Source organism: Schistocerca cancellata, chromosome 1 (assembly GCF_023864275.1).
Source record: "Schistocerca cancellata isolate TAMUIC-IGC-003103 chromosome 1, iqSchCanc2.1, whole genome shotgun sequence".
NCBI classification, from domain to species: domain Eukaryota; kingdom Metazoa; phylum Arthropoda; class Insecta; order Orthoptera; family Acrididae; genus Schistocerca; species Schistocerca cancellata.
This window is the reverse complement of record NC_064626.1, coordinates 923,156,536-923,173,275: the sequence shown is the minus strand read 5'-3', so window position 1 is coordinate 923,173,275 and position 16,740 is coordinate 923,156,536. Positions and strand designations below refer to the sequence as shown.

Here is a 16,740-nt window from a genome sequence, read left to right as displayed (position 1 = left end):
CACCATCTTCATAACCATGGTTCATGCAGCACCATCTTCGGACCCACTCCCTGCACTTGGTTAGAGGAGCAGCATCCTCTTATGGCATCTACTGGTAACAGGACTCCCTTTTGGGAACCCCCTCCCCAGAAACCTACAGATGAGCCACCCAGCACCAACCAGTAGCTGAGGAGCCTTAAAGAGTGGAGCCCAGCACTCCCCGTCCCTCTTCCATTCCTACACCTTGTAATCTTACCCCCTCACACATCACTATTAAATTTTTCAGTGTCCTCATTAGTTTCAAAAGCTTCGAGAGGCATAAAATATACACACATCAAAAAAAGTTTTGCTTTACCCCAGTTCCTAGAACTCCTCAAGATAGTGTTGACTGTGGATATTGTATCACAGACACAATCCCTTTGACTGTTCAGAGATGTTACTGAACCTGCCCAAAGATGTAAACAACCATGCATGAGCAGCGCCTATTAGATGGAGGGGATCCTAAGCCAATCAGTTCCAATCATTCCTCCAGGAAGGAGGTACATGGCTCGTGTTTGTCTGTAGTTCAACTGTGCCTAGACGGTCAATACCACAGTTGGATCACATCCGCATTGTTACTTTGTGCCAGTAAGGGCACTCAACAAGGGAAATGTCCAGGCATCTCGGAGTGAACCAAAGCGATGTTGTTCGGACATGGAGGAGATACAGAGAGACAGGAAATGTCGATGATATGCCTTGCTCAGGCCGCCCAAGGGCTGCTACTGCAGTGAATGGCTTGGAGGAACTGTGACAACAATGCCACCATGTTGACTAATGCTTTTTGTGCAACCTCAGGACTTCATGTTAAGACTCAAATCGTGCACAATAGGCTGCGTGATGTGCAACTTCATTTCTGATGTCCGGGGCGAGGTCCATCTTTGCACACAACACCATGCAGCTCGGTGCAGATGGGCCCAAAAACATGCCGAATGGATCGATCAGTATTGGCATCACGTTCTCTTCACCGATGAGTGTCACATGTGCCTTCAACCAGACAATCAGTGGAGACCTGTTTGGAGGCAACCTGCTCAGGCTGAACGCCTTAGACACACTGTCCAGCAAGTGCAGCAAGGTGGTGGTTTCGTGCTGTTTGGGGTGACTTTATGTGGGGCCCACATACGCCACTGGTGGTCAATGGAAGGCGCTGTAATGGCTGTATGATACATGAACGCCATCTTTCGACTGATTGTGCAGCCATATCGGCAGAATATTGGCGAGGCATTCGTCTGTACAGAAATAAATTTAATAATTAGCATTAGATTGTGCAATTAATAATATGAATTTTAAGTATGCCAGATATTTTGTAACTTCAAATATTCCTAAAAGATGAGTAATTTTAACCATTAGTACATATCGATTGTAGCATATTAATTTCTTTTTATACATTTTAGCCTGAAATATAATACATTGTATACAAAATCAAAATTCTTTTAGTGAAACAACTGAGATACTGTTCACCTATATGAGATTCGAGATTAATGCCGCTATGGGCTACTTCTATTAAAAAAAAAAAAAATACTAACGCCGGAGGAGGGTGTCTCATTACAACCTACACCTACAGCGGATAAGCCCTCACAGGATTCTCAACCACCAAAAACAGAGGAGGAGGAGGAGGAGGAGGAGAAGAAGAAGAAGAAGAAGAAGAAGAAGAAAGCTTGGGAGAAGGCTACTCTTCTGACCCTGGAAGAATGAGATCCCTCAAGCCACCTGACTGTTGTTCCACCCCAACTGGTGAGGGGCAGTAACCCTGAGATATGACCTTTCCTCCTTGCCCCTTCACATCTAACAAGGACACCCTTAACTTGATAATTCAATGGAACTGTAATTGATGTTATTGCCACCTACCAGAACTACAACTAATTTCCTCTTGTTCCACAATCTGTGTTGCTCTCCAGGAAATACCTTTTTAGCTATTGAATTTGTGGTTCTTTCCTATAATCTTGTGACTTTGCTACAGTTTACTGCAGGCAAGGGACTTAGTTGTCTGGAGATGAACACCTTTATCCAATGATGCCCCCTACCCCCTCTTTATCCCTACTCACTGATTTCAGTGCCCACCACCCCCTATGGTGAAGTACCATGTTGTCTCATCTGGATCTTCTGATTGATCACGTTCTTTCTGATTTTGATCACTCTCCCCTCAGTGATGGTTCTCCTACACGTTCAGCACCCACCCATGTCACCTTTCCAGCTATCAACTGTAGGTTCCTTTCTCCCAGTCACGGAGCTTTGCTGCAATAGCTGCTACACAGCGATCTTTGTGACAGTGACCGCTTACCAGTGATTCTGCCACTTCCATGTCACCACCCGACAGACCAGTTACCGTATTGGGCTCTTTAAAGAACCAACTGGCAGTTGTATACTTCTGATGTCATTTCTATCCACTCTTTTCAAACTGCATCAATGAGGTTGTGAGAAATGTCTCCTATGTGATCACTGATGCCATCAGAACTGCTGTTCCCGTTTCTGCAGCCCCCTCTCTGCTGCCTCCCTGTGCCATGGTTGACCAAGGACATTGCAACAGCTATCCAGGATTGTCGAAGGGCCCTGAAACTTCTCAGATGACATCCTTCACAGACCATCCCTATTCAGTTTAAAGCAGCTCTGTAGTAAGGATTGCTATCTAATTAAATTCAGTAGGAAGGAATGCTGGGAGTGCTGAACCTCTTCCTTTAGAACATATATCTCTTCATTGCAGATGTAGGCCCTGTGCTGTAGTCATTATGCTGCCAAAGAACAGCAACTGTTCCAGGCCTCCTCCTTCATGACGGTATGTCTACCAATGTCATTTCTTGTTTAACACCCTGCAACACACTTGTCAAAAGTGTTTGCATCCTCTTCTTAGCCAGCTATTTTGAACCTATTAAAGACTAGTTGAAGACATCTCCTTTTCCCCTCCCCCTTGTCAATCCAAATTATAAAATGAACATTTCATTGACCGCCAACTTGTTCAGTCTCTTGATTCATCACATAAAACAGCCGCAGGCCCTGATTCAATGCATAATCAAATGATCCAACATCTGAATGTTACTCAAAGAATCCACCTACACAGGGTCTTCAACCTTCTTTGGCTAGTAGGTGTTTCCTAACCCTTAAACCTAGCAGAAACCACATATCCATAGACAGTTTCTGACTGATTAGCCTCACCAATGTGTCTGCAAACTGCTTAAAAGGATGGTAGCCCAACAGTTGTGCTGGGTTCTCAAATCACTGGACGTTTTATCCACTATCATTGTGGTTTCCTAGAGGGACAAGCCACAATCAACAATCTGGTTAGGTTGGAAGCAGCAATCTGATAGGCATTTTTTCTGAATTCAAACATCTCATTGCAGTCTTTTTTTTTATCTATGTAAGGCATATGACATCGCTTGGTGTCATCACATTTTACTTACTCTCCTTGACTTGAGCATTTGAGCCTCTTGACTGGTATTTATTCGCTAGTTTTTATCCCACCGATTGTTTCAGGTTAGTGTTGGTGTATCATTCAGCTTCCTATGGTTCAAGAGAACAGCACCCTACAGTGTTCTGTGCTGAGTGTTAAAACTCTTCCTGATCATCAACATTGAGCTAGAATTACCTCCATTGGCTCATTTTTCAGTCCCGTGCTGTATATGTCACTTCTGCATTTGGTATAGCTCCAAATCTGTGGCCTTGGCTGAGCGTCAGCTCCTAGACACCATCTGAAGGGCCTCTGCTGGGAGTCTTTCCCATGGCTTTCAGTTCCCCCCCCATGGCTTTCAGTTCCCTCCCACAAAAACAAGAGACATGCATTTCTATCATCATACAATGGTTCTTGCAAACCTAGAGCTGTATTTGGGTATGCAGCAATTGGACATTGTTGCACAATCTCAGTTTTTGGGACTCCTCGTTTGATGAAAAGCTGACATGGCTACTCCATATTTGTCAGTTAAAGACTAACTCCAAAGGGCAAGCTTAAGGCTCTCTCCTTCCTTGTTCCCACCTTTTGGAATGTGGATCACAAACTCTAGTCTGTGCTTACTGTAGCCTGGTACCTCCCACTGGTTAAGAATAACTGTTGTAGAGCCTCACAAAAAGCATATGGTAATCTGGACAGCACTTGTGCATGAAGTAATTGAATAATGATAATTGAAACTAACAGCTGTATTGTAATCCAACATTGTTCATTCAAAACATGCTACTGCTTGAGACACCAAAATGTGTCATTTTCAGACCCCAAGCATAATCTGCCATCAATATAAGAACCACAGTGATAAAGACCAAGAGTTGTCATCCTGTCATTGGTGGGCTTATTACTGGAAGTTAAGGAATCTAGTTGATTTTGGCCACACTCCACTTGACTTTGTTGGTTGCACATGCTGTCGTAACTTGCTTAGTAAGTTGTACTGTTTCCATTTCAAGTCTCCATTGGTTGTTGTCATTGTGGTTCATATGTTGGTGGCAGATCACGATTGGGGCTTGAAGATCAGTTTTCACCGTCAAAACTGGTCGCATGTTTAGAATAAATGATGTAGAATTACAATACAGCTGTTGGTTTCAATTATCATTATTCAAGCACTTCACAGAAAGTATCTCACATGCTGGTGCAATGCACTTTATTTCAGATGTTTTCTCTGAGGAAGTGGTTTTGGCCCTCAGCTATAACATTTTAAACTATTTTCAGTCTGGGGGCAGGGTTGTTGGGGTTGGGGTGTCTCCTACCACATGCTGGGTCTGGGGGGACCCTCAACTCCGCCTCCTCTGCTAGCTCCTGTGGTCACCCCAGTTTTACTCTGTTTTAATTACTTTTAGATGTGGTTAGCTCTTATTTTCTGGCTCATTGTATTTTATGGACGAGGGATAACACTCTGGAAAGATGTTAAGGATTCCTTATCCTAGGTCCAAGCCGATGATGAAAGAACAATGAAAGAGGTTTATATGTTTCCTCCAAGATAGTGGGTACTGTTTTCATCTTCACTTTAGATGTAACAGATTGGGGGTGGGATGACTTTTGGAGGGACAGCATCTGTTGCATGCAGAGCTCAGGGGCCAACACTCGCCTGGGCCCACCCACCTCTTTACTGATTATTTCTCTCACCTTTTTTTATTGTCAGTCCAGCTAATGTTCATTATGATTTTAGCTTTCTCGCTTTTACTGTTATGAATCTCTCAGCCAGGAGGTCTTCATTCCTCTGTAACTGTCTTAGCACTTTATCAGATTGGAGGGAGAGGTGTCAGATACAGATGAAATTTCTCCCACCTTATATGAGACATGGAGCAGCCCTCATATGTGCTGTGACATGCACACTGTTCCAACCCATATACTGTTACTTCTCTCTAAATTATTTCTCAGCTTCAGTATCAATATTGCTTTCAGTTCTTCAATTTTACCACTCCTCTCTGCTTTCATAATTTGTAGGTCCCACTGTAACTGGCTAGCTAAGTCAGTTCAGTGGTTGGAGAAAGTCAGCGGCATACCACCTCCAACAGAATCATGCCTAGTAAAGCACTGTAGTGTTTAAAACAACCTTCAGATTGATGACTACTTTAGTTTCTTAAGTCAAACAATGGAAAATCCAGCCGAAGTCCCCAGGCTGCCAGAGACCGTGGTCATGGGAGTGTGAGTTGCATTTGTGTATGTATGTGTGTGTGTGTGTGTGTGTGTGTGTGTGTGTGTGTGTGTGTGTGTGTGTGTGTGTGCGCGCGTGCGCGCGTTTGTGTTGTCTAAAGCCACTCCACAGTATGGTGAGTAGCAATCTATCCTTTTCAGAATATTGTCATTACTTTTTAAGTGTTGCACATTATATATATAGAAGCGCGTGCGAGTGAGTAGCACACACTTTTTCATACGTTTATTTACAATCTCATTCTCATATTACTTCCCACCTCAGATAGTAAGTACATCAGTTTCTGGTTGGGAAGTTTGGAAGCAAGGGACTTGTGCCCAGCCGTATTATGTAAGGCATTGCCTAATGGGATTGCCTCTACAGGAATTGCATCATCATCACTATTGCTGTTTTGGTTCTGGGTCTGCAACATCATCTTCTCAATGATCACCACTATTGAAGCATTCATTTTCTTTGTTCACTGTAGAAATTTTCAGTTCTATGTTGGCAGCATCACACCTCGGCTGCATCGGACAGGTGACTGAGGCTATTTATTGATTCATCGCCACCTGCTTGTCCTCCAGCGTCCACATTTTGTAAAGACTTAAAACCAGAATTAATGAAGCATTTTGTAATTGTTTCATTTTTCACTTCATTCCAAGCACTTTTAATCCAGCTGACAGCATCACCTACAATCACAGATTTAGCTGGGTCATACACGGATATGTTGTTCATTTTCTTAACTAGGGAACACAGAAGATTCTTTTGGTAATTTAATTTAAAAGACTGGGTCACTCCTTGGTCAAGAAGCTGAACACAGGATGTTGTGTTGGCAGGAAGAAATGTTACTACCACATACTTGATACATTTTGCTGCAATAACATGGTGCATTATATACGAAAAGTAGGATTTTACTTTTCTGAATTCTCGTTTTTGAATTTAAGTTACTCAGCCACAAATGAGTCACACATCGTCCGTGCATTTCATTTGCATGCCAAAAGATAACAGCAAGGAAATGTCATTGTTTTTGAAGTACTGTGGACAATTTGCAGTATGTATGACTAGTGATTCCCCTTCTCACTGCAGAGGTTAGCACAAAGACATTGTTAATTTTTGTTTTGCCATTTTTCCACCTTTGCACTGATCACTCTTCACAGTTAGTGTTTGTCTGGAATAACTTCAAAAAATGGACCAATTTCACCCATGTTGTAAATGTCATTGTCATAATAGCTACTTGGAAGTCTCGACTTCCAGTCGGATACATCTTTTTGATTAATTTCTGCACTTTCTCCAGGGACTGCTCAGAAAACAATACTGTGTCGAACATGAAATCGGCCAGTCCAGTCATTGCTTGCATTGAAATTCCAAGATCAGAAGCAAATTTAAGAGCTTTCTCTTGTAGCATCAGTCCACTAATAGACAATCCTTTGGCACTTGCTCCATTAAACCACTCTAAAATAGCATTATTCACATCTTAAAATGGTTGCCACAGTCTTTTATTTTAATTTTAGTTCGCGTTTTCTTCTCATTTCTTAACACACCTGTAACAAATTGAAGTTGTAATCTGTATTTGACTTTTTCACTCTTTTCCTTTTTTACTCTCTCTAATAACAGAAATTCTGTGTTCTAGCAAGAGAACAACAAGATTTCTTTTATTTGAAATAGCTATGACTATTCACTGAAGAAGAAAAATCGGAAATGTTTGCTATTAGAAGTAAAATTACAATGAAATTTTAGAGATTGTTGTGTCCAATTGTCAGTGAGAAACCTCACAGTAATCAGTATTGAAAGTTCCCCTTCTGTGATTGTTTGTGGTCCTCTTAAAGGGAAAACAATGTTAAAGAGTGGTGGTTGGCCAGGAAAGGGTTGGTTGTTTTAAAGGGGGTAAAGATGCAGTGATATTGTGAGATTTTATTTCCGTCTCTTGTTGTTTAGAGAGAGGGTCTGCCTTAAAGTAGTGGTTTTTCTCAAGATGTTTTGCTACACTGTGTGTGTGTGTGTGTGTGTGTGTGTGTGTGTGTGTGTGTGTGTGTGTGTAAAAATCTTCCCCTTTCTATATTGCTAGCCGAATCTCTTGCATCGAGGGCATCCCGTTTTCCTCTTCTCATGTTGGTTTTCAGATAGTTCCCATGTTCCCATGCTTCAGCATTCCTTAAAGTACTCTGCCCACTGATGTAACACGCCTTCATGTGATGCTATTAGTTTATTGTCTTCTCCTCTGCATTGGATGGTATACAAGATGGTTTAAAAATTATTGGTGTCAAAGGATGGAGATACAAGATGCTGCCCCCCTGCAGGTTCGGGGGAAGAATAGGCCGAAGGTATTCCTGCCTGTCATAAGAGATGACTAAAAAGAGTCTCATACTTCTTGGCCGTATGAGTTCAGGTCCCATTCTATGGTTTGACCTGTCACTTTCAAAATACAGAAGTGCGGGCCATATGGGGGAGGACACCTTACGTGGTGCATGAGTTATCCATAGTGCCCTTAGATTCAATCTCCTGAATCTCTTGTCATGGCTTTGCATCTCCAGCTGCAATACAACTATTTGGGCAAGGACACTGCTTTAAGTGCTGGAAATTCAGGGTATGTCGCCTTCTTCCATTGTCTCCTGTCCTATTTCGCCCCCATGGCAATATTGGATTTCTCTGCACCCAGTATCAAGCACGGTAGACAGTCTGTTGTGTTGGGTCCGTCATGTACCCATGTGGTGGTAGCCCCCTGACAGCACAGGGATCGCACTGCTGATGCCTGAGCTGTAAACTCCTCACGTATGCCAAGGAGTAGATGCCTGTATTCTTGGGTCATCAGGACTCCCAGCAATGGCCATCATAACAATTGGCCTTTGTTGTCGCTGGGTGGTGCCTTTGGGGAGTGTCCCTGACCAGAGTGGGTGGCATCAGAGTGGATGACCCGCAGTGAAGTGGACTAAGTCCTCTCTTGCTGGTGACCGTACAGCATCAGCAGTCTCTAAGAAGGACAAGATTGAATACAATGCCAACAGGTATGACCCTAAATCGTTTCCCTCCCTTGCTACACCATGGGAGGAACCTAGGGCTACAGAACAGAGAGAGCCATATTTGCCTCAGTTTTTAGTCTGTAGCAGAACTGACAGGGACTCCTTTCTACCTATGAAGTCTCAGTTTTTCTTTGAACGCCTTGAGGATAAGTTTGGAGAAGTGACACCACTGTCCAAGATGCGAAACGGCGCAGTCTTGATTCACACAGCATTCCCAGCTCAATCCAGAGAGTTAATCACCTGTGACGAGCTGGGTGATATTCCTGTTTCCGTCACTCCTATAAAAGCCTCAACATGGTCCAGGGGATCATTTTCCATCGTGATCTCCTATTGCAGTCTGATGAGAGCTCCACGCCGGTTTAGAACGGAAGGGTGTTCATTTCATCCGGTGCATTTACAGGGGAACCAAAGACAACAGAGTGCCTTCATCTTGGCCGTTGAGGGTGATTCATTGCCTGAAAAGGTCAAGGTGATGGTTTACCGCTGTGACATTAAACCATATGTCCCTCCCCCTACGTGATGCTTTAAGTGCTGGAAATTCAGGCACATGTCTTCCTGCTGCACTTCCAGCTCCATTTGTCGAGACTGTGAACGTCAACTACACCCAGATATACTCCATGTGCACCTCCTCCCACTTGAATCAGTTGTGGAGAGCACCACTCCCCTTGCTCACCACACGGCCCAGTACTCCAAAACGAGTGGAAAATCATGGAGTACAAGACCCTGGACCGGTTGACTTACACACAGGCTAAATGTAAATTTGAAAGATTACACCCCATTCAGTTGACGTCGTCATATGCTGCAGCTATGTCACCATTGCTGTCCTAAGTGTCAGTGGTTCCTCACTCTGTGCCACAAACAGTGGGCCCTCCGGGCCACCAGAATACATCTGCCCCCTTGGTGGTAGGGGGCAAATCTTCCTCCATTGTTCCCAAAGCACCTACTTCGGGAGCAAGGCCTATCCAAACGCAGGGGACATTGGTCCCCTCCCTGCTGGTGGAGAAGCAACAGCCTCCTCTGGCTTCTCTCATGTGGAAGGGGTCCCTTAAGGCCCCCTCTCCGAAGGTCTTCCAGCCTCCACTAATGCCACGGCCATGGCCAAAAGATGCTGGACAAAGTTTCACAGTCTTCCTTCGTGACTGAAGCTGTTTCAGAGCAATATTCCTAGCAAGCCCCTAAAGAGAAGCGAGAGAGCAAGCAAACTAAGAAGTAATCTGCTAAGAAACAGAACCCTCTGGTAGCCCCAACTCCACCACTCCCTATCAGTTCTGCATCTGAGGATGCAGTGGAGATCTAGGCATCCCCTGCAGACTTGGATCTCACTGATGCCTCATCCACCAAAAAAATGGCTACAAATACTCAGTCGGTGGCAGCAGGTGACCCTGAGGCATAACCTGCCTCCTTGCACACTTCATGCCTTCCCAGCCTCATGATAACATCATCTTCCAGTGGAATTGTGGTGGTTTTTTCCACACCTGGCTGAGCTGTGGCAACTCTTAAGCTTTACACCTGCTTTCTGCATTGCCCTTCAGGAAACCTGGTTCCCTGAAATGCGGACCCCTGCCCTCCATGGCTATAGAGGACATTACAAGAACCGTAGTGACTATATTAGAGTGTCAGGTGGAGTTTGTGTCTATGTCGGGAACTCTGTATGCCAGTGAACCTGTGCCCGTTCAAACCCGTCTTGGAGCTGTGGCTGTCAGGATAAGGATGACACAGGAAATAACTGTCTGCAATGTATATCTTCCTCCAGATGGTGTGTGTATTTGAACGCATTGGCTGCACTGATTGATCAACTCCCTAAACCTTTCCTACTTTTGGGAGATTTTAACACTCATAACCCCTTGGGGGGGGTGGCACTGTGATTACTGACCGAGACAGATATATCGAACATTTACTGTCACAAATTGACCTGTGCCTCTTAAATACAAGTGCCCCCACACATTTCAGTGTGTCACACAGCACATATTCAGCCATTGATCTCTCGGTTTGCAGTCCTGTCTTTCTTCCGTCTATCCACTAGAGAGCACATGATGACCTGTGTGGTAGTGACCACTTCCCCATTTTCCTGTCACTGCCCCGGTGTCAGGCACATGGACTCCTGCCCAGATGGGCTTTAAACAAGGCAGACTGGAACGCTTTCACCTCTGCTGTCACCGTTACTTTCCCCCACGTGGTAACATCGATGTGGTGATTGAGCAAGTAACTACAACGATTGTTTCTGCGACGGAAAACGCGATCCCTTGTTCTTCAGGGTGCTCTCAGAGAAAGACAGTCTCTTGTTTTCCACCTTAAGTCACTGAGGAAATTAAGGAGTGTTGGCAAGCTCTACATCAGTATAAGCAGCACCTTTCCCTGGAACACCTCATAGCCTTTAAATGGCTCCATGCCCGCGATCGCCAGCGTATCAAAAGATGGAAACAGGAATGTTGGGAGAGATGCGTCTCGGCCAATGGGTGCCATATGTCACCTTCCCAAGTCTGGGCAAAGATCGAACAAGTTTTCAGGTACCAAACCCCAACAGGTGTTCCTGGTGTTAACATAAATGGTCTGTTATCTTCCAACGCGAATGTGATTGCCGAGCACTTTTCTGGGCACTCTGCTCGCGTCTCTGCATCAGAGAATTACCCTCCAGCCTTTTGCACTCCCAAACGGTGGATGGAATGGAAAGTCTTCTCATTCACTACACACCACAGTGAACCCTATAACACCCCATTTACATAGTGGGAGCTCCTCAGTGCTCTTGTACATTGCCCCAACACAGCTTCTGGGCCATATCGGATACACAGTCAGATGATTAAACATCTCTCGTCTGACTACAAGTGACATCTCCTAATGATCTTCAACCGGATCTGGTGCAATGGCATCTTTCCATCGTACTGGCTGCAGAGCACCATCATACCAGTGCTCAAAGCTGGCAAAAACCCACTTGATGTGGATAGCTATCGATCCATCAGCCTCACCAATGTTCTTTGTAAGCTGCTGGAACGTATGGTGTGTCGGTAGTTGGGTTTGGTCCAGGAGTTACGTGGCCTACTGACTCCGTGCCAGTGCAGTATCCACCTATGTCGCTCTACCACTAATAATCTTGTGTCCCTCGAGTCTGCCATCAAAACAGCCTTTTTCAGATGCCAACACCTTGTTGCCATCTTTTTTGAGTTACGAAAAGCGTATGACACCACCTGGCGACGTCATATCCTTGCCACATTATACGAGTTGGGTCTCCCTGAGGCCCACTCCTGATTTTTTTTTATCCAGAATATCCTGTGGCTTTGTACTTCCCGTATCCAAGTTGGTGCCTCCCATAGTTCCGCCCCATATCCAGGAGGATGGGGTCCCACAGGGCTCTGTATTGAGTGTCTTTCTATTTTTAGTGGCCAATTACGGTCTAGCAGCAGCTGTAGGGCCGTCCATCTCACCCTCTCTGTATGCAGACGACTTACGCATTTCGTACTGCTCTGCCAGTACTGGTGTTCCTGAGCGGTGCCTACAGGGAGCCATCCACAAGGCCCATTCATGCGCTGTAGCCCACGGTTTCCAGTTTTCAGCCCCAAAGTTGTGTGTTATGCACTTCTGTCACGTTGTACTGTTCATCCGGAACCACAACTTTATTGTAATTACAATCCCCTCACTGTAGTGGACGCATATCGATTCTTAGGACTGGTTTTCGACACCTGATTGACTTGGCTTCCTCACCTTCGTCAGCTTAAGTGGAAGTGCTGGCAGCACCTCTCAACGCCCTCCGCTGTCTGAGCAACACCAACTGGGTTGCAGATCGCTTGAAGCTGCTGCAGCTCTACAGAGCCCTTTTTCTATCCTGCCTTGATTATGGGAGTCTGCTTTATGGTTCAGCGGTGCCCTCAGCATCGCATTTACTCGACCCAGTGCACCACTGTGGTGTTAGACTAGGAATGGGAGCTTTTAGGATGAGTCCAGTTACCAGCGTCCTGGTGGAGGCTGGAGTTCCTTCATTGCAGGTCAGGTGTGCACAACTACTCGCCAGTTAAGTTGCACGCATTTGTAGTTCTCCTGCGCATCCGAATTACCGTCCCCTTTTCCCACCCACAGCGGTTCATCTCCCACTTCGGCGGCCCAGGTCAGGGCTTCAATTGCAGTTCACGTCCAATCCCTTCTATATGAATTGGAGTCCTTGCCATTACCACCTATACTCGAGTTCCATTTGTGTATACCGCGGCTTTGCCTGGACCTTCCACATGGCCTAAAGGACTCAATTCACCCTGCTGTCATTTCCTCTCGATTGTTGACATGTACCGAGGCCATGAATGGTTTACACCCATGGCTCGATGGCTGATGGTAATGTCGGCTTCGTGTATGTCCATGGAGGACATATTGAACAGCTTTCCTTGCCCGATGGCTGCAGTGTTTTCACTGTAGAGCTGGTTGCTATATCTCGTGCTCTTGAACAGATCTGTTCATAGAGTGTAAGTCGTGCTTCGGTAGCTCAGTTGGTAGAGCACTTGCCCGCGAAAGGCAAAGGTCCCGAGTTCGAGTCTCGGTCGGGCACACAGTTTTAATCTGCCAGGAAGTTTCAGATCTGTTCATGTCCTGGGGAGTCATTTCTTCTGTGTACTGACTCCTTGAGCAGCCTACAAGCTATCTACCAGTGCTACCCTCGTCATCCTTTGGTAGCGACCATCCAGGAGTCCATGTATGCCCTGCAATGGTCTGGTCGTTCAGTGGTGTTCGTGTGGTCCCCAGGACACGTCGGAATCCCAGGCATCAAACTTTATGACATGCTGGCTAAACAGGCTACACAGAAATCACTTATGCAGATCGGCATTCCAATAACTGACCTGCGTTCATTTTTACGCCACCAGGTTTTTCGGCTTTGGGAGACAGAATGACATTGTCTGAGTATGCACAACAAACTGCGTGCCATTGAGGAGACTATGAATGTGTGGCAGTCCTCCATGCGGCCTTCTCACAGGGACTCTGTGATTCTCTGCTGGCTCCGCATTGGCCACACTTGGGCGACCCATGGCTACCTCTTGCACTGTGAAGACCTGTCTCAGTGTCAATGTGGCATCAGGTTGGCAGTGGCCCGTATTCTGGTGCACTGACCCACTTTGACTGCCCTGCGGCGAAATCTTTCGTTACCGGACTCATTGCTGCTAATTTTATCTGACAACTTGTCATCAGCTGGTTTAGTTTTATGTTTTATTGGTGAGGGTGGGTTTTATCATTTGATCTAAGTTTTAGCGCATGTCCTTTGTGCCTATGTGTCCTCCACCCTAGTGCTTTTAGGGCAGAGGTTTTAATGTGTTGCAGAGTGGCTGGCTTTGCCTTTTTATTGTCGTGGTTAGCCAGCTATGGTAATCTGTTTTGTCGTTTTAACCTCTTCTACCTGTTTCTTTTTCTTGCATGTCTGTGGTTTTCTTATTCCCTTTTGTCCATTTAAGTGTTTTGTTGCCCTTCCGTTATTGTTGTGGTTTTTCCTTTCTCTCCATTTTGTGTAGTCAGTTTCGCTTGTTTTATTCTCATACTTGTGGCATTGTTTTATTCGGAACAAGGGACCGATAACCTAGCTGTCTGGTCCCTTCCCCCTCTTTTAAACAAACAAACAAACAAACAAAAAAACCAACCAACCAACCACAAGATGCCGGACGGGGACAAATGGCATGATGTCCTAGTGCAGGCCAAGGTATATCTAGGGCAGTAGGGCCAGGAAGAAGAAGAAGAAGAAGAAGAAGAAGAAGAAGTTCATTCCCTTTAGGTTCTTCTCATGCAGCTGCCTGCTGTGACTCAGACTTTGAATTGGGTACGAGAGCTGACCCGTAGTCAGACTTATTGTTCAAAGGGCATGCTGAAAAGCAGTGCCTACAATATTTTTGTGTGAAAGTTCTTAAAACTTTTTAAATAAATATTCTTTATTAAAAATCTACATCCTTATTATTCATGTCTACGTATTTGCAGCACTCTGCCATTAGAGGGCTCCGAACTGTAGTGTGTAACATGACGGTGTGAAGTGTAACTATCTTGGTGCATGAGAAAAAGCATGCTGTAATCGAGTTTTGAATTCAGAGTTTTTCTACACATTGAGCATCCTCTACTTCGGTACGCCAATGTCAGATGAAATGTGAGAACTGTGACATATGCAACAATCTGATGCTTTGGGTTCACTTTCACCGATTATCTTCCATACAGCCCTGACTTGGCCCCATCCAATTTTCATCTGTTACCAAGATTTAAAGAACACCTCCAAGGACTTCACTTTTATAGTGATGAAACAGTGGAAGCTGAGGTGAGAGTGTGGCTCTGTCAACAAAGTAAAACATTCTACAGTGATGGTATCAACAAACTGCACTCTCATTGTTCGTTACCAGGTTGACTATGTTGAGAAGTAAATATGTAACATGAAGAATAAAGATTTAATGTGTTAATGTGTTTGTATTATTTAAAAAGCTTTGCCTTTTCACGTAAATGTATTTAAGACATCACTTTTCAGCAGGACTCTCATAATATGAATACTTGGCTGACTAATATGCTATAGGTTTTCTTCTTTTAAAAATTCTCCAGACTTCCTTGGGAGTCCCAGTTTTTATGATTGTTCACATTGACAGTAGTGAGACAAAAATAAAGTAAACCTTCCCCCCCCCCCCCCCCCTCTCTCTCTCTCTCTCTCTCTCTCTCTCTCTCTCCATTTCTCGCTCCCCACCACTCCCCCTAATCTGCCGTTTTCCCCTTTCCCCTCCACACTGCTTTCCCCTCCCAACTCTTTCCTCCACCCGTCACTTACTTCACCCCCCTCCCCGCCAGTATCCTCCCCACCAGTCTCCTCCCTGTCGTTTCCCACATCCCCTCCCCACTATCCCCCACGCCCCCTCCCCACTGTCCCCCACGCCCCCTCCCCACTGTCCCCCACGCCCCTCCCCACTGTCCCCCACGCCCCCTCCCCACTGTCCCCCACGCCCCCTCCCCACTGTCCCGCACGCCCCCTCCCCACTGTCCCGCACGCCCCCTCCCCACTGTCCCGCACGCCCCCTCCCCACTGTCCCGCACGCCCCCTCCCCACTGTCCCGCACGCCCCCTCCCCACTGTCCCGCACGCCCCCTCCCCACTGTCCCGCACGCCCCCTCCCCACTGTCCCGCACGCCCCCTCCCCACTGTCCCGCACGCCCCCTCCCCACTGTCCCGCACGCCCCCTCCCCACTGTCCCGCACGCCCCCTCCCCACTGTCCCGCACGCCCCCTCCCCACTGTCTCCCACGCCCCCTCCCCACTGTCTCCCACGCCCCCTCCCCACTGTCCCCCACGCCCCCTCCCCACTGTCCCCCACGCCCCCTCCCCACTGTCCCCCACGCCCCCTCCCCACTGTCCCCCACGCCCCCTCCCCACTGTCCCCCACCACACCCCCTGCCCCCTCTACACCTCTTCCCATGGGCACCTTTAACCGGTTTGGAACTGTGAAATTGAATCTATCAGTCACAGTTGATAGTTTAGCCAATCCTTACCTAAAACTGACATACCCCGGGCTGTATTAGCTGACATGTTTCCAACATATGGGTGATAATGGCAATTTAACTCTAGCCATTCCTTTGTAATTTGTGTTATCACATGAAAAGTTCTGTCTTAATAAACGCATCACTGTAATAATAATGGAAATTTCTGGATGGAGTAATATGTAAAATAAGGGAAAGGTAACAACTCACTTATAGCTGATCAGTGTGAGGAGCACCGAAACACAACAAAAAATAGCATTTACCCTAACTTTTGAGCGACTGCTCTTTTTCAGGCACTAACAATAGATTTCACACACACACAAAACCACACAGACACCCAAACACAACAACAACCCAACAAGAGTGTATGTTGGTGTGTATGTATCATTGTATGTGTGAATGTGTGTGCTGTTGCTAGAAAAATAGCTAGTGAATACTGTTTTCTGTTGTGTGTTTCTGTGCCCCAGATATGTGTGAATGGCCATCTTTCCTTTATTTTACATAAACTCGTCATTAAATATGTGTATTCTGATGCCTATTTACAGCAAGGTATCATTCTGGTATAATAAACACTGCAGAGTCCAAAGTGTTTGTTTCGTTCAGATCTGTGGTGGCTTCCTGATATCAGTTACTAACCTAAGAGATAACTGAAACAAGTTAATTCACAAATAACAAATTTACC

At 45.7% G+C, this 16,740-nt stretch overlaps 1 protein-coding gene across 2 annotated transcripts in view; it reads left to right on the top strand.

The window, feature by feature from the left end:
• The window catches only part of LOC126191336 (E3 ubiquitin-protein ligase RNF103-like), a 428,517-nt gene that overhangs the window by 50,157 nt on the left and 361,620 nt on the right, over positions 1-16,740 (top strand). The gene's annotated exons all lie outside the window — the stretch shown is intronic.